Genomic DNA, 27,061 nt, shown 5'->3' on the forward strand with positions numbered 1-27,061 from the left:
GCTGGAGAAGGATGTCATGCTGGGTAAGGTGGAGGGTCAGAGAAAAAGAGGAAGACCCCTAATGAGATGGATTGGACAGGCGGCATCATTGATGGACTCGAGTATGGCAATGGTAGTGAGGTTGGCCCAGGATAGAACATTGTTTCATTCTGCTGTGCATGGGGTCGCTATGAGTTGGTTCCGACTCGATGGCACCTGACAACAATAACAACAATGATTCATAACAATTGTCGTTAATAATGTGGATATAATTTTTTGGTGATTTATTTATTCTTGTGGTATATATTTTGATTTCTGATGAAATCTATGTGATGAAATGTAGTTTACATGAGATTTCCTCAGACCTATTCCATGTTTGGAAGGAGCTCTGGCAGCCTAGTGGTTATAAGTCGGGCCGCTAACCTCAATGGCAGCAGTTCGAAACTACCAGCCATTCTGCGGGAGAAAGATGAGGCTTTCTGCTCCGGTAAAGATTTACAGTCTCAGAAACCATACACAGGGTCACTAGGAATCAGAACCAAATTCACGGTACACCATCATCACCACCACCACCACCACCACCCCATGTTTGCAGTCACACATTCTCATTCTTCATATTAAGTTACTCTCTGTTTCCTCCTCCCTGTGTCCCTGACAAATACACAAACTGAATCACATTTGAATCCATCATTCACTCTCTTCTCACTTGAGAAAAGATTGCTTTTGCTTTAACATACTGTATTTGTGTGTTGAAGCCTTTACTAGCTACAATTCTCATTCAAGTCTGGGAAATCCTCTGCGGCCATAAAAGAGAATAATGTACTGGTTGTGTCGGCTGTCAAATAGAATCCAAATACTGCCAAATTGTCTCAATGCCTACAACACTTATACTGCTGCTACAGGAATTAGTATCAAAAGCACTTTGGGTATATTTTTCCCTAAAAGCTTAGATAAAGTTTAACTCTTAGAACAAACATACAATCCTGATCCTTCAAGGTGTAGCAGTAGAGTCATTGGGAAGAAAATAGATGCCCAGCAGAGCAAATCGATTTTGAACCTCACTAGATGAATCTAACATGTAACAGCTTCTAAAATGCTCCGGGGACGATAGGCCCCTTTATTTCCATTCTTTGAACTTTTTCCTGGGTAAATTCAGGCAGTTTTCAAATTCATAAATATATCCCTCTAGCAAGGTCTACTCATTGCAGATGCACTGCTGGGATGGCAGGTTCTCTTCTTTGGCAGAAACCCCAGACTAAACAGATATGTGCAAGGAAAATCTAGTTTCCAATCCTGGGAAGGTCAAATCCATATGAACTGCAAGAAAGTCATTTTATAATCAGGTAGATTTCTTCTAAATTAAACAGTGTTGGAAAGCACAGGCACTGGCAACACAGCTATTAAGATAAGTTTGACTCATTTAGCAGCAATAGTAACCTGGGCAGCTGACTAAAATGAGCAAATGCCAGTGATGCTGGTAAACAAGTGTTCACACCTGTTAACAGCTGTGCAGGTTTGCAGCGCCAGGTGTGCTATGTAAATGCAAGTCAATGCCACATTTATCACTTATTAAGAGTCATCAAAATGCACCATGCAGACTATCCCTCTGGCAATTATCACAGATAAATAAAACTGGGTACCATTTGTCAGGATCTTCATTTAAGGGAATGCACAAGCACTGTGCCAAAGAGAGATCTTATCCAAGAGACTCCAAAAAATAATTTGTGCTAAGAAAATAGTTAAGGTAAATGCTTCCTAGGCCACAGCCCTGAAAGATTTCCACAAAGCACGCATTTGTAATATTTTTTTACAAAGCCAATAACAAAAAGTTCTAGAGGGATTTTTTTGTAATAGGTAACCAACCGATACAAGGAGGGGTGCAGCTGTAATCGTATCAAATAATTGTGATGAAGAGTTGTACACTGATGATTAAGCTGCTGCAAAGATAATCAAAAGCCAAAGTTACCAATTTTCTGATTACATGTCTTATATATTCTATTTTAATAATGGGCTGCAGAGCTTCTAAGTCTTAGTTAGGCAATTAAATTCATTGTAAAATTCTCTCACTGATAAAGAAGATATTGAATAAACTGAAAGTTCCAGTCGTAGATATTGCCCCTTGTGAGCACTAACTACATCATAGGTTTGATGAGTTGGAAAGTACCTTAGGGGCCAATGGTCTAATCTATCTTCCTCCTGAGATATTAAGTTCTCTAGAGAATCCCTTGAAAACTGCTGATGAAATTTTACTAGAATGTTTCTAGGGAGATGTAACTCAATATTGTATAAGTAAAAAATAAATATATAAATATATTTCTAAAGATCTCACTGCTCAATTAAGAGCTATATTATTCTTGTCCACAATTTTATGTTCTGGTACTAATTTGTTCCATTTTTCTTCTATTGCTTCTCAGCAGAATGTAGTTTTCATGAAATTGGAGGTTGTGTTTGTCTCATGTAATTTCCAACATCATTTAGTATATGCTTTGAACAGAACAAAATAAATACAAATGTTTATTAAATGAGTGAAACAAGAGACTAAGTAGCCTTCTTTTCATACCATAAAGATGATAATAGTTTCAAGAACTTTTTTTTTTTTTTTAATTCCATTGAGTTGATCTGACTCCTAGTGACTCTGTAAAGGGTTTCTAAGGCTGTTGAAGCTGGACTCCTTGTGGGAGCAGAAAGCCTTCTCTTTCTTCCTCAGAGAGGCTGGTGGACTCTTACCTGAAGATCTTACAGTTTTCAGTCCAGTGCTTTTCCTACAGTGCTACCATATTCATCTTAAGAACAATTTAATCTATCTCTTGTGTTTTTAGGTGCCACTGAGTCAGTTCTAACTCATAATGACTTATGTGCAACAGAATGAAACACTACCTGGTCCTGTTGCATTTTCACAATCATTGCTACACTTGAGCATACTACTGCTGCCACTTTGTAAATGTATCTCATTGGTACTCTTCCTATTTTTCACTGACCCTTCACTTCACCATGATGACCTTCTCCAGAGACTGGTCCCTCCTGATAATATGTCTGAAGTATGAGAGACAACATTTCACTCCTCTGGCTTCTAAGAACGTTCTGGCTGTTCTTCTTCCAACACAGATTTGTTCATTCCTCTGAAAGTCTATGAAATATTTAATATTCTTCTACAAAACCATAATTCAAATGCATGAATTCTTTTATCATCTGCTTTACTCTTTGTCTAATATTCACATGCATATGAGACAAGTGAAAATGCCATGGCTTCGTTCAGGCACACCTTAGTCCTCAAACTGATTTCTTTGCTTTTTAGCACTTTAAAGGGGTCTTGTGCAGACTTGCTAAATGTAAGATATCTTTTGATTTTCTGAATGATACTTCCATCACTGTTGATTGTGGATCTTTTATCTATATATCATAATGTTGTTCATTAATCCTGTTCAGAGAGGATTTTTGTTTTCTTTACAGTGAGGTGTAATTCATACTGAAGGCTGTAGTCTTGTATGTTCATCATTAAGTATTTTAAGTCCTTTTGGCTTTCAGCAAGCAAGGTTGTTAATGAGTCATCCTCCAATACTGATACCACATTCTTGTTCACATAACTCAGATTCTTGGATTATTTGGTAAACATTCAGATTGAATAAATATGGTGAGAGAATACAACTTATCTTTCCTGATTTTAAATCATTCATTATCCCTCATTTAGTTGGAACCACTGTCTCTTGGTCTGTGTATAAATTCCTCATAATCACAATGAAATGTTCTGGAATATCCATTTTCACAAGGTTATCCGTAGTTTGTCATGATCCACAGTGCTGAATGTCACTGTATAGTCCATAAAGCACAGGTAAGCATCTCCCTGGTATTCTCTCCTTTCAGCCAAGATCCATCAGACATATGCAATGAGAGCTCTCATTCCACAGCCTTGTCTGAATCTGGCTTGAACCATTGGCAGCTCCCTGTTGAAGCACTGTTGCATCCCTTTTTGAATTATCTCCAGCAAGATTTTACATGCATGTGATACTGATATTGTGCAATGATTTCCATATTCTGTTGGGTCACATCTCTTTGGAATGGGCACAAATATAGCTCTGTTCAAATCAATTGGCCATGCATCTTTAAAATTGTATTTTAAAGAAAAATTACAGAATTTCTTTTATAATCATGGATTTATTTTGTCAACTATTGATGCAATGATGCTACATAACAAAACATATGTGTATTAGTGGCAACACAGAATAAGTACTAGACTGCTGTCTGTGGTTCAAAGCCAACAGTCGCTCCTCAGAAACCATATGCAGGGTTGCAATGAGTCAGAACTAACTAAATAACAGTTAACACCACCACCACCACTATAACCAAGACAGACTCAAGGAGATGGGAAGTAACCCCTTTCCACATGGTATGATGGTGCAAAGTTACATAGCAAATGACACAGAGGTAGAATTTTATCAACAGAAAGAATACAGAATTGGGAATAATAATACCATCTGTTATTGTCTCGCCACATGACTTCAATCATTAATTGTTTTCCCACATAAACAATATATGAACCTTTGTGTTAATACAACCCTAAAGTTTAATCCAATTGGAGTGTCAGTCCCAAAGTCTAGTATTCATGGTTCTACATTTAGTTTATAAATGACTGATCTTTATTTACAGACCCATAAAGTAATTATCATGTTCTGCATGGATCTAATGAAAAATGATGGAAGACAGAAAAATTGCATGAATAAACACTGACATTAAAAAAGGACGAAGTAAGGGAGGTATACAGGAATTCTTTTTAATGTTATTATTAGTTCCCATTGAGTTAATACCTGGTTCATGATGACCCCATTATATATTCAATATTTGATATTTTGAAAAAGATTTCCCAGTTCTCACTTCCAAAGTTTTCTGGTTAGACCCAAGCCATCGACCTTTCAAAAATAACTGGGCATTCCAGAACACTTAACCATGCTTGTGAAGAGCCTGTACATACACCAAAAGGAAATTGTTAGAACAGAACAAGGGATACTGAATGATTTACAATCAGGAAAAGTATGCACCAGGGTTGTATTCTTTCTCCATGCTTTTTCAATCTGTATTATAATCTGTGAAGGTGGATTGTATGAAGAACAGCATGGCATTAGGATTAGAAAAAGACTCATTAACAACCTGCAATATACACATGATACAATCTGGGTTACTGAAAGCAAAAAGGACTTAAAATACTGATGAAGACCAAAGATCATGGCCTTCAGTATGGATTGTACCTCAATGTAAAGAAGACAAAAATTCTCACTGGACAAATAAATAACATCCATATAAATGGAGAAAAGATTGAAGTTGTTAAAAACTTCGTTTTTCTTGGTCCATCATCAGCACAACATTCAACAACATATTGCATTAGGCAACTTTGCTGCACAAGACTTCTTTCAAATGTGCAAAAATAAAGATGTCCATTTGAGAACTAAAGGGCGCCTGACCCGAACCACTGTATTTTCAATACCCTCATGTATATATGAAAGTTGAACATTGAATAAGGAAGACTGTAGAAGAATTAATGCATTTGAGTATGGTTTTGGAGGACAATATTGACGGTACCATGAAATTCCAGAAGAGCAAAAAAGTCTGTGTTGGAAGATGTACAACCAAAATGTGCCTTACAAGCCAAAATTGCCAGACTTCATCTCTCATACTTTGCACATATTCTTAGGAGGGACCAGTCCCTGGAGAAGAACATCATGTTTGGTAAAGTGGAGGGTCAGTGAAAAAGAAAAAGGCCACCAATGAGATGGACTGGCACAGTGGCAGCAGTAATGGGCTTCACATAGCAGCAATTGTGAGGCTGGTGTAGGACCAGGTGGTGTTTCATTCTGTTGTACATATGATGGTTAAGGGTCAGAATTGATTTGACAGCACCTAAAAACAACAACATGCAGATGGTACTTACCCAATGGAATACACAGGTGAAAAAGTGACTACATCTATGTGAAGAGAGGGAGCGCCTCAACATCATCAGACAAAACAAGGTGAAGGACATGCTGTGGAACAATCAATCAATTGTTCATATGGAAGTTCAAGCTGAAGTTGAAGAAAATTAAAATAAGTCTATGAAAGCCAAAATATCTCCTTGATTAGGTTACTGTTGTTGTTAAGAGCCTGTGAGTTGGTTCCAACCCATAGTGACCTTATATAGGGTTTCCAAGGATCGACTGGTGAGTTTGAACTGCCAACCTTGTGATTCAAACCAACCTTGAGATCGAGTGCTTATCCTATAACACCACACCAGAATTCCACAATATATACTCCACAGTATATTGCACCAGAATTTAAAGACCATTTCAGTAACAGATTTGATGCATTAGACACTAATGGCCAAAGACCAGAAGAGTTCTGGGATGACATTAAGAACATTATATAGGAAGACAGGAAAAGGTCATTAAAACTGAAGAAAGAAAAGAAGAGCAATATGGATGTTACAAGAGACTCTGAAACTTGCTTTTGAATGTAGAGAAGCCAAAGCTACTGGCTAAGTGAAGCAAAAGAGTTGAAGTGACAACTTCAAATGGAAGCTTAAGTAAACAAATTCCGATACTAAAATGAAATGTACAAAGACCTAAATTTAGAAAACAAAAAGGGAAGAACACACTCAGCATTTCCCAAGATGAAGGAACTTAATCAAAATTCAAACCTTGAGTTGCAATTTTGAAAACCTGTTTGGGGAAAACATTGAACCATGTAGGAAGCATCAAAAGAGGAGGGAGGGAATACACAGTATCACTGAACCAAAAATAATTGATCAATGCAGCCATTTCAATATGTCACATGTGATCAAGAATAGACAGTATTGAAGGAAGCAGTTCAAGCTACAATGAAGACCTTGGTGAAAAGCAAGGCTCCAGGAACTGACTTCATACCAAATAAAATGTTTCAACAGACTGATGTAGTACTGGAGGCTCTAACTTGTCTCTGCCAAGAAATTTGGACGGCAGCTATCTGGACAACCAATTGGAAAATAATTATATTTATGCCCGTTCCCAAAAATAATGATCTTGAAAAACAGAGAAATAATCTAATAATATTTTTAATATCACATGAAAGCAAAATTTTTCTGAAAGTAACTCCAAAACAGTTGTAACAGTACATCAACAGAGATCTGAAAGACAAACAAGCTGGATTAGAAGAGGACATTGAACTGGTAATATCATTGCTGATGTCAAACAGATCTTCGATGCAAACAGGGAACATCAGAAAGATATTTACTTGAGTCTTACTGACTTTGCAAAGACATTCAAGTATGAATCACAACCAGCTATGTGCAACATTGGAAATATGGGAATTCCAGAACACTGAAATGCACTCATATGCAACTATTCATAGACCAAATGACAGCTAATCATTTGAATCGAACAAGGGGTTGCTGGGCCGTTTAAAATCAGAAAATGCATGTGTTAACATTTGAGTTTTTTTACCACCATACCTACTCAATATGTAAACTGAGTAAATAATTCAAGAAGCTGTACTATATATTGAAGAATGAGGCATACTGTAATAAGCAGATAACACTACCTTCTTTGTTGAAAATTAAGAAGACTTGAAGCAGTTGCTGATGAAATTAAAAATGCAGTCTTCAATACAGATTATACCTAAGTGAAAAGAAAACAAAAATCCCTGCAAAAAAACATAATAATAAATAAAATTAAGATTAAAGTTGTTAAAGATTTCTTTATACTTGGATCATAACCAGTGTTAATGAAAGCAAAAGTCCAAAACTCAATGTGTTGCATTAGACAAATCTGTTGTAAAAAAAGTCCTTTAAAGTTGAAGAGAAGTACAATGTCACTTTTAGATAAAGGTACTCCTGAAGCAAGCCATGCTATTTCCAATCTGCTCAAATGCATGTGAAAGCAGTACAGTGAATGGGAGAGGCTATAGAACAGATGGATTTGTGTTAAGGTATTGGTGAAGAATTCTGAAAGTACCATGGACTTATAGAGAACAAACAAATCTATCCTGGAGGAAATACAGCCAGAAAGTTCCTTGGGAGCAAGGATGGCAAGACTTCATCTCATGTATTTTGGACATGTTATCAGTATCTGAAGGAAGTGGAGAGTCATCGAAAAAGAGAAAGCTCCTCAAAGAGATGGACTGACACAGTGGCTACAACAAAGGGCTCAAACATATTAACACTTTTGAGGCTCACAAGGGATCAGAAAGCATTTTATTCTGTTGTAATAGGGTTGCTGTGAGTTGGAACCTACTTGATGGCACCTAACAACAATGAAAACAACAACATTGGATAATGGGTATCTAGAAATAATCATACCATAAGGATGTGTACAGGCCAAGAGCATGAAGAAAGGTACACATCAAATTTTCTTTAAAGATGAAGTAGATGAATTAGAAGGAACGTCCAAGAGAATCTACCTGTGAAAAAGTTTTAAAGGAAAGAAAATTTCATGCTAGGTAGAACATAGAAAAGAAATTTCTCAATAAATATATATAAAGAAGAAATGACTCCAGGAACAAATGTTTGTAAGTGGGAAAGACATTGGAAATATTGCACAGAATATTTGGCATGACTACCATAAACAGTCTACCATCCATCAGTTGTCAAATGGTGGTGCTTTGCATGCTGTGTAGATGTGAAAGCTATGTGACCCCTATTTCATATCACAGCAGCGTCACCTGTGGTGTACAGGCAGCAGCAGAGATTTCAGACCAAAACAGACTAGGAGGAAAGACCTAGAAATCTACTTCCAAAAATTAGTCTAGAAAAAGTGATGGATTGTAACAGAACTAATTGGCTTTCAATAAGTCATGATGAAGGTTCAATCACTGGAGAATGACATCACGTTAGTGAAGTCAAGAGCAAGTGAGTGTGAAAGAGCTCCTCAGTGAAGTGAATAGGCATTGTAATTGCAACGATAGGCCCAAACTTGAGGGAGATGTGCCATCAAGCAATGTTTTCATCTGTTGTACAGAAGGTTGCATGAATTGGAGATGATTAGACAGTACCTATCTACATATCTGGAGTCCTGGTGTGGTGCTGTGGGTTAATGCGTCAGACTGCAAAGCCGTTTGAACTGCAAGGTCAGCAGTTCAAGCTCACCAGCTGCTCCTTGGAAACCCTATACAGGGTTGCTAGAGGTTGGAATCGACTCAACGGACTTAACAACAACATCTACATATCTATATCACAAACAGTAGCAACATCCTAGTAGTGTGGTGGCTCCATATGATAAGCTCTGGACTGTGATCACAAGGGTCTGCAGTTCGAGCCTTGTGAAGATTGAAAGCATCAGAAACCCTATACAGAGTTGCTATGAGTCAGAACCAACTTGATGGCATATAACAACAACACTCTATAGTGCCTCTCGATACTCCAAGATGGGACTGGCATTTAATAGGTGATGGCAGAGGGAATATATGTTTTCATTTCCCAAAGTGCTAACTACTCAAATTTGAACTGAAATGGAAAAGTCAGGTGGTTGTATAGATAATGGACTCAGGTAGGATACTGTAGGTAGGGAAACAATTTGGGATACTAATTTAGGAGACATTAACTTTCTCTTTTCTGTTTTTCTCTAACTGATAGATAAGATAAATAGAAAGGGTCCAATAGGACTTCTGGATTTCCATGCTTGTTAAAGATTATATTGAATTGTAATGATTCTTTGTCATTTAGCTATCTCATGAACAAACAGGCATTACCCTTCTGTGAGGTATGTGGTATATAGCTGAGTAAGATACTATTTTTTCTTTGAGTGTCAGATTAAAAAAAAAGGAGAGATAATCATAAAACCTCTAATTTGAAGAGGCAAAGTTAACATATTAAAATCCTGACTTTTTCACTGTACAAACTACATGACCTTGGACTAATTACTTAATCTTTTTGAACACTGGAGAAATTTCAGACAATAAGACATGGCTTACAATTTGATGAAAGAATTAAGTGAGATTAAGACAGGCAAGGCACATAGCATAGAACTCAATCAAGGATAAATTTTTAAATGCTACTTCTTTCTCAGTTCATTGATGCCAGACTGCAAAAACAGTCACGGATGCTACAAATGCTAGAAATTGCGGAGGCTTTTCCTCTTGTTGTTGTTAAGTGTCACTGAGTCATTTCTAACTATTAGCAATCTTGTATTCAGTTTCCAAAGCACAGCTGATGGGTTTGAACAAGGATCTTGTGATTATCAGGCCAGTGCTTATCCTACGGAACCACAACATGACTCTTCCTTTCCCCTTAGAGTTGTTAGTAAGTGCAGTAAGAGTCGGTTCCAACTCACAGCGATGCTATATGGGGTTTCTAAGGGACAGCTACTGTGTTCGAACATCCAACCTTTCAGTTCAAACTGACCTTGCAGACCAGTGCATTATCCTGCAGGGTCATATAGTTTATATTCTACTACTAGAATTAATCATTTAACAAATATACATTGAGATTTCACCATTTCTGACATTGCCCTAATTCACAGAGAATGTATATATAAGCAAGACATATATGTTATCTGTAACCAATCTACAATCTAGAATGGCAGATACTACTGTCTTCCTACCCATTACTCAAAGTTAAAGTCTGAAGATTTGACCTAGAATGTGGGGCACTCAAGATTCAAAATATGTATTCAGTTTTTTTTTTTTACAAACTCATAATCTGAACGTGCATAAACAGGAAAGTGCAAAAGATCTCATTTTAGCTACTTATGAAAATCATCATTTAATCTTTTGCTCTAAAATAGATAAACACTTTCCCCAACTCTAAATCTCAGCATATCTCTCAGTGTTTGCAATTTTCATTTACTTTGCCATTATTTGAATCTACTTTGCCATACTTTCTCATTTTCGTATGCTGTCTCACTTTTGGAACCCATTAGGTGCTAAAAGTATAAGTGCCAACAATCTCACTTGGGAGCCTGCTTTGCATGAGAATTCTAGAGTCAATTTTGCATGCAGAAATGTATGGGAAAGGTTTCAGGAAAGCTATTGAATTTTCATATGGGTGCTCAGATGAAACCTTGAAGACATTTGAATTTATTTCATTGCTACACACATGTTGAATAAATTTGCATTATCTGCTATAATGCATACTTACATCTTTTTTTTTCCTTCAAATGTATGGTAAACTAGAAGGCCAAACAGTCTTTATAGAACCATAATTATCCAAAATTTAAAAAATTTTCAGTGATTTAGAGGTATGCTACATATGCAGAATATATGACCAAACTTTCTCTCTTCCCTGCACATGTCCCTCAAGCTGCTTTCTGGAAAACAGCTAAACTGTAACAGAAAGAAAGAAAAAAAAAAACCTACTAGAGAGAACATCAGGTCTTTCATTCATTCTATTTTCTTGTGTGGCCTTGTAGGATACTGTGCTGGCCTGCAAGGTCAGTTCAGCACTTCACACTCACCAGCCGCTCCTCAGAAACCTTTTACAGAGTTGCTAGAGTCGGTTGGAATGGACGGCACTTAACAACAACAACAACTCCTTCCTAGGTAACATAATTCTGCCTATGTCACTCACCTTTGATAGAAAGCTTTAAGATGGTGATTCAGTGGTGAAATTAGCTTAGATGAAGTAATTCCATCCCCTGAAGAGTTTGCCTTTGAGTATTTATCATCACTTAGTAAAGTGGTTGAAATGCTACCTTTACAAAGGGTATTCAGTACATACTGAATAAGTGCTAAGTGTCTTTAGTTGACTTGGATTGAGCATAAAGTGCATTACAGGATTTTTTTTCCCCTTGGAATTGGTTGAATTCAGAGCTATTCAGTACTTATCCATTAACATACAGACAAGTCAATTAGCAACTGTTGAGGATCAGACTATTGTCCTTCTATTTTAGGACTCCTGGTGTGGCACTGTAAAATAAGCACTGGACTGTGAATCACAAGTCAGCAGTTCAAACCTACCAGCTGCTTCTCAGAAACCCTAAACACAGGGTTGTTATGAATCAGAACCTACTCTCTGGCACTCAATAATAACAACAGCTATAGATGAGTAGGTAGCATCCATACATCATTGAAATCTAATGTCCATGTTGAAGTGAATATAAGTGGCATATGCCCACAGTTGTCCGTTTAAAAAAAAATTTTTTTTTAAAGATTTAAATCATTCCCTTTTAGTTCTATTCCCCAAACGCTATCTGAGTACACATTTTAAACGTTTTCTTCTAATTCACACTTGAGCTCTGTAAATTAATACTGCCATTTTGACTTGAGTCAGACTTTTTAATTTTCAGACAAATCATTAGGATGAAAGGGAATTGTTTGCCAGTTGGAGCCTGTTTGCATTATTGGTGAATTATTCAGCAGCATTCTCCCCCACAGTGTTCACAATATCAGTCATACTTTTCCCGTCACCCCCTGTGTTTTCTCCCTTCCTTAGCACTCCATCTAAATGGAACAGAGGAAGTAAAAGTCTTGAGAAGGAGGCTTCTGTTATTCTATGGCTGGCTGTCATGAAGAAAGGACCTGTATTGAATGCTGCCACTAGAAAAACACAGATTTTGCAGTTGCAACTCATCAATTGGCTCTCCCTGCTTGGAAATTCTGAGCATAGAGGCATTAAATGTTGAAAGAGTACTCAATGCTGAATTACATGAACATGAAATGATCTTCCCCTCCATGTCCTTTTCCACCATGTGACACTGGGCAAATAGCTCCCCCTGGTCTGATGGGTTTCACCCTCAGAAAACATTTTGTTCATTGAAGAAGCCAGTGCAAATTGAGTGAAGCTCTTCTATCCAGGAGTCCTGGTATGGTACTTTGAGATAAAGTACTGGACAGCAAGGTTGGTATGAACCACAAGGTCAGTTCAAACTCACCAGTCACTCCTTAGAAACCCTATACAGGGTGGCAAGAGTCAGAAGCAACTTGACGGCACTTAACAACAACAATAACTTCTATAAAATTCTACCAGTCATCTATAAAATTCTCAACCTGTAAAATTACTGTAGATCATGTCTGAAATTCATCCTGGGCTGACAGTTTCAGAAGTGGAGAAAATAGTTGGTTCAGTGGAAGCATTAGAGAAGAGCATAGTTAGCCTGTAGGTAAGGGCATTCTTTGTACTCTTTGTGTACTTTTTCTGTTGACATCACCCTTATTACACCCCTTATCAATTTAGATTTGAATTAAGAACTGTTTCTCAGCTATTGCCTTAAACCTTATTACCCATCCATTCTGTCATACTCGGTGGGATTAATCTTTCTACTAGAGCTTTGTATATGACATCCCTTTACTTTAAGCCTATAATGACCCCTCACAGCTCCTCATATGATAAAGCTCACATTCCTAATTATGACATTTGATACAAGCAGCAGTTAGCATCCTGATCTTTTTCTTTGATGGCTAGCATAAGTAAAACTTCTGTTCAAATCGTGCCTGCCAGATCAGTGTTTTCCTATAAATGTCTTTTCCTAATACTATGGAGAAAGATTTCTGGCATTTACTCTATCTTATGGATGGCCAAACTTCATCTCTCATACTTTGGATATATTGTCAAGAGGGACCAGTCACTGGAGAAGGATATCATATTTGGTAAGGTGGAGCATCAGAGAAAAAAAAAAAAACCACAATGAGATGGACTGGCCAAGTTGCAGCAACGATGGACTCAAGCGTGGTAACGATAGTGAGGTTGGACCAGGACCAGGCAGTGTTTCGTTCTGCTGTGTGTAAGGTCGCTATGAGTCGATACCAACTCGATGGCACCTAACAACAACAACATGCCTTCTTTGGAAACAAATTTCTATCATTCAGCCCATGTCTTAAGTATCCTTTCTAAGCTCATTTTTAAATGCTTCTCCTTCTGTACGTGGCAAGATCACCACATGACTTTTGGTCAGCTGTTCTATGCCCTGCTTACCCATCTTCAATTTTCTATTAAAACTACTTGACTCATCGCTAATAACACCAGTCTCTTTCTCATCCCTCATAATCCTCTTTGTATGTCAGTGTAGTGAACATATCCTTCAAGATTCAACCCTGATATGTACATTTTTCAACATGATTCCCAGGAATTACTGGCTTCCTATTCTTCTGTATTCCCATTAATTCTCATCTGTATTTTTGAAACTCTATATATGATATTTTAGAATTAATGTTTACCTGCTTGACTGTTCCTTCGTAGCCACAATTTATAACTTCTTGAGGGTAGAAGATGAGATTTTCTTATTTATATGTACTCAAATATTAGCACAGTACCTACCATATTTGGCATTTGATGGAGATTTATTAATATCAGTGTACCTTAATTCCATTCTTCATAAAACTGAAATGAAACATTCATTTATCTCTTTAAGTAATCAATCTTTCGTATCTATCTATCAAAAGTGGTCTTAAAAAATGCTGTTCTTTTACCTGTATCACTTAATTTATTTGTCTACTTATTTATTTGTAATATCTAAACGTACTGAGGATCTGGAGAGTAAAGAGTTTCACCTATCAGAAAAAGGATAAAAAAAAATACGTACAACTGCACTAAAGTAATTCAAGAGACAAAAAAGAAAAATCTCTTTTTTTATTTTAATGAACAAGAGGACAGTTTACTGCACAGTAACCTCTCAGCTCTCCTCCCAGGAAAAATACACTTTGCCATAAAAGAGAGACCAATCAAACAAACAAAAACCTGAACAATAAAGTAGATAACAGTACCTGCAACAACGGAAACACTCCACTCCCCTACTTTTGAGTTAAAAAAAAAAAAAAGAAAAATCAAATTTCAGAGGGAGTTGCTTTATAATTCCTAATTAAACACACAGCTTAAAAAATGAGCGTGGCTTGGAAATTATGAGAGGAAGCGCTGGTGTGAGCCTGTCAATCAACTAGCTCTTTCATCAAGAAGAAAAACTAGTAATAAAATTCTGGGTCAGTGAGCAAACTCAGAAAATGTAAACTCAATAATGATTCATGTGGATACTTTACACTGTGGTTTACAAGACATAAAATGGAGGATAATTATATCTAATCACAAAATGGAGTATAATCACATGCTACTGGGATCATGGCCTAGCCAAGTTGATATGTATAGGACAGGTGGAGGGTGAAGAGAGACTCAATTCAATCTTAACAGCACTGTTGTTATTATGTGCTAATAAGTTGTATCTGCCTCATAATGAACGTGTATAGGGTTTTTGAGGCTTTAAATACTCATGGGATCAGGAAGCCTCATGTTTCTCCTGTGGAGTAGCTGGTGGGCTTGAACCATGAACCTTCTAGTTCACAGTCCATTGATTATTATACATAGGCACCCCGCTAGTGGCCACTAGAACTCCTGCTAGTCCTCTTAAAATTCCCTTTCTCCCAAACACTGAAAAACAGTTAGCAAGTATTAGTAGTACAGATTTTTATGCTTCACAGTTCAACAGGCAAAAGACAAGGAGCTACAATATTATGTAAGATCTTGTCCTAAAGTAATTTGTAATAGAAATTTATTGGGGGCAAAATTCCCCTTTGCCATATTTTCAAGCTAAATTTGGAAGACCAGAAAGTATGAATAAATTATAAAACTATAACCACCATCTTGCTGCTAAGTGTTGTGGAGTCAGTTCCAAGTCATAGGACCCAGTTCCATCTCATAGGGTTTCCGAAGAGCATGGCAACACCCAACATCTTAGAAAGTGATAATATGGAATCCAGCTTTTCACCTGTGACCAATTGAGTATTTCAAACTTTGACTTTTCCAAGTCAATAAATTCATCAATGGTCTTTTAAATTATTGAATACTTCCAAACCAAAACAAAATCATAAATACATTTTATGGTAAAAATGTATGATAAAAAGGATAATAAACAAACCAAAAGATTGCATCCAAACAGGAAATTTAAAAATAGTTAATTTGTATAGTAATTATAATCTTTTGAGCTATGTTCATTACAGGATTATATATGTATATAAAATTATATATAATAATTATATATATAATTTTATATGCATATATGTTGTTGTTGTTATGTGTCATGGAGTCAGTTCCGACTCATAGCGATCCTGTACAGGGTTTTCAAGGCTGTAAATCTTTACAGGAGCAGAAAGCCTCATCTTTCTCCCACAGAACGGCTGGTAGTTTCAAACTGCTGACCTTGTAGTTCGCAGCCCGTTTCATAACCACTATGCTACCAAAGTTCCTCCTGTATATATGTGTGTGTATGTGTGTGTGTATGTATCTGTGTGTGTGGTTCTGACTCTCAGCAACCCTGTATAGGTTTTATGAGGAGCAGCTGGTAAGCTTGAACCTCTGACTTTGCAATTCAAAAGTCTTGTACTCTAGCGCGTTAACTCACAGAGCTACACCAAAATCCCATATATATAGACAAATACAAATATAAAGTTGTTAAGTGCCATCGAGTTGACTCTGACTCATAGCGAGCCTGTAGAGGGTTTCTGAGGAACAACTGGTGAGTTTGAATCACGCACGTACCTTGCAACTCAAATGATTTTGCAGTCCAAGGCATTATACCATAGTGCTATACCAGGACTCTATATAGTAAGTATATGTGTATGTGTGTGTATGTTTGTACAAAAACACAAACATTGCCTTCAAGTTGATTTCAATTCTTAATGAACATACAGGACAGAGTGTAGCTGCTACATAGGCACTTAACAACAACACCAATTTCCCACTTAACAAAGATCTCATTTTCTGATATTTTAATTTGCTATAGTCAAAAAGTACTAACAGTCTGCTTCTGTAAAGATGTACAGCTTTGGAAATGCTATGGTACAGCTATACTCAATCTTAAAGGGTTGCTATGATTTGGAATCGACTGGACAGCAGTGGGTTTGGTTTTGACTTTACATAACAGAAATGCACATACGCTTATACCAGGTGAAGTGCCTAGTTTAGAGACAATTACATAAAATGAGTGATGTGACAATATCTGACTATGTTTAGTACAGGTTTTCCATTGACTTTGGAAAACATGTTTGTGAGAAGTATATTATTTTGTTTGAGGATATAATAGTCAGTTGTCTGAGAAAATCTTTTCAGGGAAGACTCCTTTCTCAGGGTTGAACTTGGAACTTCCATTCTCATGGGGCCAAGAGTAATGCTTTCCTCACATCCTGGCAGGTTGTGAATAAAAATGGTATGTATATTTTAGCATCTTTCTAGATTTTAAGCAGTTAGAATTTAAAAAAAGAAAAAAGAAAGTATTTTCTGTCATTTAATGCAAATTTCCAAGCTCACTCTTGCATTCTCTGCTTGAGACAGTATTATAGTCAGAATAACACATATGTGATACCTGTTTTGTAACCTAGTGGAAGAATTTTATCTCAAGGGCTGTCAGTTACCTTTCAGTTCCACTAAATTCATTTGAAAAACAATCAGCTTTTGAGGCATGGGTTATTTATCTGAATAAACAAAAATGTTCTACTCAACAGACACCATTCTGATGGTGGATGTCACCTCACCTACAGTGTTACTGCTCTACTACATAGTTACAGATTTCTAATTGTTTGTGTACAGTCGACTAAAACGAAAATGCTTTGTTTCCTTAGTGTTAAACATTTTACATTGTGTCTCATCACCAAATAAAGGATGAAATCACACTAACACAGGCATATAGATAAAACTGTAACCAAAGAAAGATTACCTTAAATATTTTTTTTTTTTTCATCATCTTCTGAGAGTTGCTTCTCTTTCCCTGTGGCTCTGATTCTAAGTTATAAATTCTTTTATTCTTCTTCTTCCACTCTTTATTTATTCTCTCCCTGTTGGCTACTGTTATTGTTTAAAATTAATTATCAATATAATCAATGCTTATCTAACAGGTCATTTCCATATTCTCTTTGTCATATTTTCATTATAAATAGGGCAGATTTAAAAATAAAACCCAGAACATCTCAGGAAAAAGCTATATTTCATATATTATGTTGTTGCCTACATAACACCCATTCCATATTCTCCACTCTGGGATGCCTGTTTGGAAGATTACGTCTCCAAATGAGAGGTAAAACTGGATTGTTTTCACTCATTCAGAATACTGGGTCTCAAACAGTAGAATTAGAAGACTAGTTGAACATTAGTTCAGTGTCAAGGGAGGAAAATCTGTGAAGATGCAAAATCTAGGAATAATGTACGGTCCAGTTTTGATCATGAGTAAACTTAGTTAGGGATAATGGAAACATATAATGGTGCAAAGCCAGGGGAGTTGCAGAGAAATACAGTTGTAGGCTTGACATTGTAAATCTCAGAGACAAAGCCTTACCTGGAGCTGACCCTTCTTCAGTATATTTAATTACATTAAGACAATAAATAGTTTTTATTATTTAAGCCAGTTGGAGTTAACATGGCTTAATCAGCAAGAGTAAAAAAAAAAAAAAAATTCAATTGATATACTTATTTTAATGCAAAGATACAATAAAAATAAAAGCCTCTTACAGCTCTCATGTGGCACCGTGGAATAAGCACTGGGCTCTTACCACAAAGTTGCAAGTTCAAATCAACCAGCCACTACTTGAAAACAGAAATGCTGTGAGTCAGAACTGACTTGATGGCACTTAATAATAAAAAGATCTGTAAAACAGATGGCTCAACTAAATATACCAATTTTGTGACTTAATAGCCAAGTGATTTTAACTAAATTACTGATAATTTCTTAATCTGTGGTTTTTTTTTTTTCCTTCTGTAATATAGGTATTACAATATCTATTTTATAAAGTAGTTAATATTATTTGTTGTTAGGTGCCATTGAGTTGGTACCGACCCATAGCGACCTTTTTATGCACAGCAGAATGAAACGCTGCCCAACCCTGCGCCAACCTCACTACTGACGCCACACTTGAATCCATTGATGCTGCAACTTGGCCAATCCGTCTCAATGGGGGTCTTCCTCTTTTTCTCTGACCCTCCACCTTACCAAACATGATATCCTTCTCCAGAATGTGGTCCCTCCTGACAATACGTCTGAAGTATGAGAGAGGAATCAGAAAACCAAAAAGGAAGAACATGCTCAGCATGTCTCAAGGAGAGGGAACTGAAGAAAAAATTCAAACCTCGACGTTCATTATTAAAGGATTCTCTGGGCAAATTATTGAAGGATGCAGAAAGCATCAAGAGAAGATGGAAGGAATACACAGAGTCACTGTACCAAAAGGAAATGGTTAATGTTCAACCATTTAAAGAGGTAGCATATGATCAAGAGCCAATGATACTGAAGGAGGAAGTCCAAGGTACATTGACGGAATTGGTAAAAAAACAAGGCACCAGGAATTAAATGAATAAAAATTGAAGTATTTCAAGAAAGTGATGCGGCACAGGAGGCACTCACTCACCTCTGCCAAGAAATTTGAAAGACAACTATCTGGTTGACTGATTGAAAGAGATCCATATATGTACCCATTCCAAAGAGAGGTGACAAAACAGAATACGAAAATCATCGCACAATCCCTTTGACATCCCATGCAAGTAAAATTTTACAAAAGATAATACAGAAACGGCTGGAAGCATACCTTGACATAGAACTTCCAGAGGTTCAAGCCAGATTCAGAAGAGGTCATAGAATGAGGGATATCATTGCTGATGTCCAACAGATCTTGGCTGAAATCACTGAATATCAGAAAGATGTTTACCTGTGCTTTGTTGATTAAGCAAAGGCTTTTGATCATGTGGATCATGACAAACTATAGACAATACTGAGAAATGACACTAAATTGTGCTCATGAGGAATCTGTACCTGGACCAAGAAGGAGTTGTTTAAACAGAACATGGGAATACTGAATATTTTTAAAATTAAGAAATGTGTGCAACAGGTTGTATTCTTTCACCATACTTATTCAAATTTATGTTGAGCAAATAATCTGAGAAGCTGGGTTATGTGAAGAAAAACATGGCATCAAGATTGGAGGAAGACTCATTAACAACCTGTGATATGCAGATGATACAACCTTGCTTGCTAAAAGGGAAGAGGACTTAAAACATTTACTGATGAAAATCAAAGAGCACAGCCTTCAGTATGCATTACATTGCAATGTCAAGAAAACAAAAATCCTCTCCACTGGACCAAGAAACAACATTCTTATCAATGGAGAAAAGCTTGAAATTGTCAAGGACTTCATTCTTCTTGGATCAACTATCAACACTCATAGAAGCAGCACTCAAGAAATCAAATGACGTATTGCATTAGGCAAATCTGCTGCACAGGACCTTTTTAAAGTGTTGAAGAGCAAAGATGTCAGCTTGAGGACTAAGGTGTTCCTGACCCAATCCATGGTATTTTCAATAACCTCATATGCATGCAAAAGCTTGACAGGGAATAAGGAAGACCCTAGAAGAATTGATGCTTTTAAGTTATGGTTTTGAAGGAGAATAATGAAATTGCCATGGGCTGCCAAAAGCACAAACAGATCTGTGTTTGAAGAAGTGCAGCCAGAGTGCTTCTTTGAGGCCAGTATGGCCAAACTTTGTCTCTCGTACTTTGGATGTACTGTCAGGAGGGACCAGTCTCTGGAGAAGGATATCATGTTTGGTAAGGTGGAGGGTCACAAAAAAGAGGAAGATCCCCCAACAAGATGGACTTGGAAGCCCTATGCAAGGTCACTATGAGTTGGAATTGACTTGATAGCTCTTAACAACAACAATTTCTAGTGGTAGTTGTCAGACAGTAAAGAAAAAAATTGTACAAAAACATAGTTGTAACATTATGACTTTATCCTACAAACTTTTTGAAGTCCCTTTGTACACATTATAGAATAAAGGTGCAATTGCTAAGGAATAAAGAACTCCCAGTATGGTGCTGTAAGATCAACAACACTGAACTGACAACCACAAGGTCCACAGTTCAAACCCACCAGCTGCCCATATGAGTTGGAACTGATTGATTGGCACTTAACAACAATATCACCTTTTTATGTTATATTATACAAGATCTCCAAGGAGTTATGGTAGTGTAGTGGTTATGAATTGCGCTGCTAACCTGAGGGTTAGCAGTTAGAAACTACCAGCTGTTCTGTGAGAGAAAGATGAGGCGTTCTGCTCCCATGAAGATTTACAGCCTCGGAAACCCTGTACAGGGTCAGTATGAGTCGGAACCGACTCCATGGCACAGAACAACAACAACAATACAAGATCTCTATGGCTCAGACCCAACTCGAGGCCACATAACAACAATCTCAAGTAAGATATGACCTCTGGTTATATCTAAAATAGGGACTGTATCACATGGGAATTGATATCATTCTGTGTACTTGACTCATAAGCACCCTGTAAATTCTGGGTTTTAGATAGTAAAAACACAAAGATTTGAGTAGGAAAGCCTTATCTCATTGGCCCTAACAAATCATCCCTCACTAAAGTAGATTCTGACTGAGAATGGGAGATTTGGACAAGATAAGAAACTGAGCTATGAAGATATCTGGATAAAGAACATTCAGATAGAATAAGTCATGAGCAGAAAAAGCCTGGGGGCAGGAGCATGCCCAGTGAGTTCAAGGGAATACAAAAAGTTAACTGCACAGACATGAGGTGAAAAAGGAGATGAGTTACATGTCATGAGGTCCAAAAGGTGGCAATTTCAATATGAACACAGTGCTGATGTCATTAAATATTTGATTCAGGTTCACTTCTCTTTTCCGTCCCTTTATACGACCTATTTTCCATATGCTTATACAGTGCAGTAGATTATTTGCTATGGCTCTTCCAGCCATTTTTGTTGTCGTTGTTAGGTGCCATCGAGTTGGTACCAGCTCATAGCAACCCTATGCACAACAGGTTCCTGAGCCAACCTCACAATTGTTGCCATGCTTGAGTCATTTTCCTAATGGGAAACAAGCTTAACATACAACTCTTTTAATCTCCCCCTTTATCCCAAAACTTTACCCTTTATCCAGTATAGGGAGAATATCTTTTAGAAAATATTTTGGAACCTTCTCTTTATTTCTATTCTAGATTGGACTCAAGATACCCAATTTTGAATCTTTTCTTTTTAGTCTTAGCTAAACATTTTTGCCTGGAGTATATCACCAACAGCTGTTTACAAAAACTATGAGAGAAGTCAATTTACTAAGTGCTCAGGACTTCATTTTGCCTTCATATTCAGAATCACCATTTTTATTGATGTAGATCCAAATACAATTACCTTTCTCTATAAGTACTGATGCATGAAACAATGGATTAACACCTTTAGTGTTATTGCTGCTAAGAAGTTTTATGCTAACCTAATTCCTGAGTCTTTGAACAGAGTTATTTTATCTGGAGGATATCCCATCATTTCCTTGTATCCATGGATTGTAAAATATTGCAATGATTCATTTAAGTATGTTGTTATTAGCTGCTATTGAGCTAATTCCAACACATAGCCTGGTCCTACATCTGCACATTGCTATGTTTGAGACCACTGTTGTTGCCTCTGTGACAAACCATGTCATTGGGGTGGTGTCTCTCTTTTTTGTTGACCCTACACTTTATGAAGCATGCTGTCCTTCTTCAAGGATTGGTCTGTCCTGAAAACAAGCCCAAAGTGCAAGAGACAAAGTTTCACCCTCTTAGTTCTAAGTAGACCACACTGGCTATAATTCTCCAAAGACATTTTTTTTCGGTCTTCTGGAAGGCTTCGGTACTTTCAATATTCTTTGCCAACATCATAATTTAAATGCATCAGTTATTTTATATTATTCTTGAATCATTGTCTAACTTTCACATACATGTAAGGTGATCGAAAATACCATGGCTTAGGTCAGGCACACCTTAATCCTCAAACTGGCATTTGAAAGAGATATTTTGCAGCAGATTTCCTCAATGCAGTATGTGCAGTATGTCCTTTGCTTTCTTGACTGTTGCTTCCATGAGTGTTTGATTGTGGATCAAGCAAAATGAAGTCTGACTATTTCAATCTTCTGTCCTTTGAAGCATGCTCTTATCAAGTGCTATCAAGTCAGTTCTGACTCATAACAATGCTGTATAGGGTTTCCAATGAGTGAGAGGTGGGTTTAAAATACTGACTTTTCTGTTAGTAGGCTAGTGCTTACCCTACAGCACCACATCAAGACAAAGTTCTATGTATTGGAGACTCAAAGATATCTTCCTGTTTGAAGTCATAGGTCATTTTGTTCTAATGAAGTTTGTTTCATGATTCTTTTACTTATGGCCTCTCTTTTGATTCATTGGTGTTTTCTTTATAGAAATGTTATAAGTTGACCATTTTTGTTGTTGTGAAGTGCCATTCAGTTCCAACCCATAGCGACTCTGTATAGGGTTTCCGAGGAGCAGCTGGTGAGCTTGAACCACCGACCTTGCAGTTCAAGTAGCTTTCCAGTCTGGTGCATTAACCCACAGCACCACACCAGGACTCCTAGCTGGCCATTGGACAGCTATTAATGAATACAAATGAATGTTTTGATTTCTTTGATTTTTGTCCTACTGTATGAGACATTTTCATGAATCCTATCTTGCTTGTATTAATATTTTAAAAAATGTGTTAATCAACTAAAGATTTTATTTTATTTAATGTATGACATTATAAGTCAGTGATGCAAACCCCTTGGAAATCCTGTACAGGGTTGCCATGAGATGGAATTGACTTGATAACACTTAAAAACAATGTTTCAAAAAGCTTAAGGACAAATTCCTGAGTTAGTTTGCTGGATACTAATCCTACTCTGTGGATTACTTCATCTCTCTGTATATTAGCTTTCTAATGCTGCTTAATGGTAAGGATTAATAAATGACTCTATTAATGCTTTCCTCAGTTAATATAGTATATCGGCATTATTTGGATTTCTGATGTGTCGCTGTAGAATCAGAATTGGACAGCAGTTGGAACCCACTAGCTGCTTCTGGAAAACCCCATATGTGGTTGCTATGAGTAAGAACTTATTCTACAGTTCTCAACAACAACAATAGTATTATTTGGGTGCTTGGTGGCTCACTACTATAAGCACTAGACTGTGAACCACAATGTCAGTGGCTTGTGCTCACCAAATGCTTGGCAAAATAAAGATGAGGCTTTGCGCTTCTGAAAAGATATACAGCCTTGCAAACGCTATGCAAAGAGTGACTGCTGAGTTTGAACCACTGATCTTGTGGTTCAAATTAACCTTGCTACCCAGTGCTTTATCTCACAGCACCACACCAGAAATCCAACAACAACATTAGTATTAATAAACTACTGAACAAATATTTGTTGATGTTTATTATGTATCTGACACATTAGGTGCTTTGAACACATCAGAGAACAAAATATTAAAAATACCCTGATCCTGAGAAAATAACATTCAGTCTGGTAGAGCTAGAAACAACAAATACTAGTAAATAAATAAGGTAGGCAATGTGTTAGAAGGAGATATTACAAAGAGGAAAAGCAAGGAGGAAAGTAGGAGAGAAAAGAAAAAAGAATGAAAGAAAGAGAAAAATAAAAGGAAAACTAGACTGAACGATAAAACTCATCGCCATCTAACTGATTCCCAGTCAACAGTAACTGTAGAGGACAGAGTAGAATTGTTCCTCAGGATGTTTGAGGCTGCAGATCTGTTACAGAAGCAGACGTCCTCGTCGTGCTTCTGTTAGGGGTTGATGAGTAGAAACCACCAACCTTTTGATTAGCAGCCCAACAATTAACCCACTGTGCAATTAAAACTCCTTAGTATGAGATAAATAGTCAGGAATTCCAGGAGCGTGTGGTGGCCACCAACAAGGCGACAATGTTACATATAGCCTGATGCTTAAGGTGGTACTTTGCCTTGATATGAAGGTTATACAATGAGTAATCAGAACATATATTGGGACAAAAAGGACCAAACCTGCCTTAACTCAGCATATGTTATCTTAATGAACTTGCTACCTTAACAAGAATCAAAAATATCTATGTTATAATGAAGTGTTATTAATTCTGACATAAATATGAGCTGGGATAGCTTTGGTGTGTTTCCATTTTGCACTTGCTGTTTTCATTTGACCTCACCTAGGTAAGACTGATGATCCATGAACAGAATCGTTGATGTTGCATGGGGTAAAACCTTAACGCTGAAGGACCAATAACCTTGTCTCCTTTCCAGATATAAAATAGCTCACGTTTTCATAGCCAACACACAGACTGCTTGCTGATGAAACAAAGGGCCCTTGGACAGGGCTATAGGGAGAGTTTATCCATTAAGACTGGGAGGGAGAAAGGAAAGTCTTGAGGCTGTTGTGCTTACCATCCATTTGGTGCCCATGTGAGATGGGTTACGAGACCTATTACTTAAGATACATATTAATTACTAAGATTAAATGCCATCATCATACACCTAGACTGTTTACTTCACTTATATTATAATTTGTTGTTAAGTGCTTCCAAGTTGATTCCAACTCAGAGAAACCCAGCATAGGGTTTTCATGGAATGGCTGCTGAGTTTGAAACACTGACCTTGTAGTTCAAACCAACCTTGCAGTCTAGTGCTTTATTCCACACCACCACCACACCGGGACTCCTATATTAGAATTTGTTGTTGTTGTTAAGTGCCATCGAGTCAATTCTGACCCATAGCGACCCTGTATAGGGTTTCCAAGGAGCAGCTGGTCAGCTTGAACTACCAAGCTTGCAGTACAAATGATTTTGCAGTCTGATGCATTGGTCCACAGCACCATACCAGCACTCTAAATTATAATTTAGTGACCCGGAAATAAAAATAGATAAAGGTGGAATTTGTATATTTGTTACAAAAAGTATTTAAGTTTTTTGTTGTTTTTTTTTTTTTTTCAGTAGAACTAGTCTACAACACTATTACAGTTATAGTTGCAAAAATATAAAGAGTAAAAAGTTATGTAATAAAAACATCATGATAGGAAAACATTAATACAAATACATCAAAACTAGTTCAGATGATCTATTCACTCTTATTGTTCAGATTGATATAAATTCTGTGACTAGCCCATTCATATGTGATTTGGCTACTCCTTATGCTAGAGCAGAGGTCAGAAAACAAAGGTTCATTTTCTTTGAACAGTCCATAAAGCTTGTTATTATTACATTGTTTTTAGACTTCAAAATCACTGGGGGAAGGGGCAACAAAAATGTAAATGAATTTTTGACATGTAAAAATGAAAATTAAATTTGATTTCTGTGTCCATAAATGAAATCTTATTTTAACACATTCTTGCTCATTGACTTAATCATTGTTTGTGAGTACCTTCATCTACAACAAGCTGAGAAGTGACAACAAGCTGGGCCACAAACCTAAGGCATTTATTATCTATCTGACATTTTACAGAAAAAAAAAAAAAAATTAACTCCTATAGGAGCCTATTCAGACTCCCACAATGGTTTTACAGTGTACATCAATAACCACCATAATCCATTTGCTACTGTTTTTTCATTGACTTTGCCAAAATACAAAATTACTGATACTGCAAATATAATGGTTAGAATCTAGTTATCAGTAGACTTAGCAAGTGAATTTGTGCATCTATTAGTTCATTCTTGTATCATTGTCCTGAAGACTTTATTTGCATCATTGACTATCTCTTGATTTTTCTTTTAAGTTGCCATTTTTTCCATTACCCAAATTAAAAAAAAAAGGAACCCAAAGTTCATTATGTGTTTCAGAACTCACAACTCTAAAATTATACAGGAACACAAACACACACACATCCCACTGCCATCAAGTCACTTCCAACTCATGGTGACCCTGTAGAGCATAGTAGAACGGCTCCATAGAGTTGCCAAGAACATAAATTTTAAAGGGAGCAGACAGCCTCAACTTTCTCCCACAGAAGGTCTGGTGGGTTCAAATCACAGACCTTTCAGTTAACAGCCCAATGCTTAACCCACCATGTCACCAGAGATCCTTCTATAGGATGTTCTAGCTAAGTTCTGTTGAGTTGGTTCTGTCTGACTCAAAGAGTTGCTGGTGGGTTTGAACTGCCTACCCTGTGGTTAACAGCCCAGTGCTTATCCTACAGCACCACATCAGACCTTTATAGGAACATAGATTCCTCACATTGTCAAGCTGTAAATAGGTGATATACATGGGCAAAGAAAATGGCACCAACCATTCCTCCTACAGTCCTAGTATTGAGGTCTGATAATTCCTTGCAGTTGCCACACAGAACTTAGACACCATAGTCACAGCTATGGGGATTATTACAGAAGTTAAATGTTACAGTTCAGGATCAGGAATGTTCAGGCCAAAGTTT

This window comes from Chrysochloris asiatica, unplaced genomic scaffold, assembly GCF_000296735.1.
Source record: "Chrysochloris asiatica unplaced genomic scaffold, ChrAsi1.0 scaffold00070, whole genome shotgun sequence".
NCBI classification, from domain to species: Eukaryota; Metazoa; Chordata; class Mammalia; order Afrosoricida; family Chrysochloridae; genus Chrysochloris; species Chrysochloris asiatica.